The sequence below is a fragment of the Pundamilia nyererei genome, unplaced genomic scaffold (assembly GCF_000239375.1).
Source record: "Pundamilia nyererei isolate P.nyererei 1_Seehausen unplaced genomic scaffold, PunNye1.0 scaffold00004, whole genome shotgun sequence".
In the NCBI taxonomy this organism is placed as follows: Eukaryota; Metazoa; Chordata; class Actinopteri; order Cichliformes; family Cichlidae; genus Pundamilia; species Pundamilia nyererei.
The window spans coordinates 2,283,201-2,283,644 of NW_005187405.1; positions in this window are offsets into that span (position 1 = coordinate 2,283,201).

Below are 444 nucleotides of genomic sequence, written 5' to 3' on the forward strand. Positions count from 1 at the left end.
CCCAAAGCCAAAGTCTTCTGAAAATAATGTACAATAAAATCACAAAATAATTCAATATCCATTAAAAGTGAATTTGTACACATGGGGACCATTATGCAAATAAAACAGCATAATGACTCTGTTACTGTGTCTTCCATCCTCATCTTTGGACCAGGTGAGACTGGAAAGAGACGTCATATTTTGCGGTTTTAATAATAAGGGCTTTTAGCTGTCAGGCTGCTCTCCGGTGGAAGTTTGGATTCAGGAGACAGAATCTGCTCTACCTAAAGGCTCTAAGGGCTTAAAAGTTTCATTTTTTGGTGAAAGGTTTTATATTTAGGGCTGGATCAGATCACCCTAAACCATCTATTAGTTGTGCTGCTTAAGGCTCAAGTCTGTTTTTATTGTAAAACCGGATATGTGCTAACATTCAGCCCTCCAAAAAATGAATAGCAGGTACCTCAG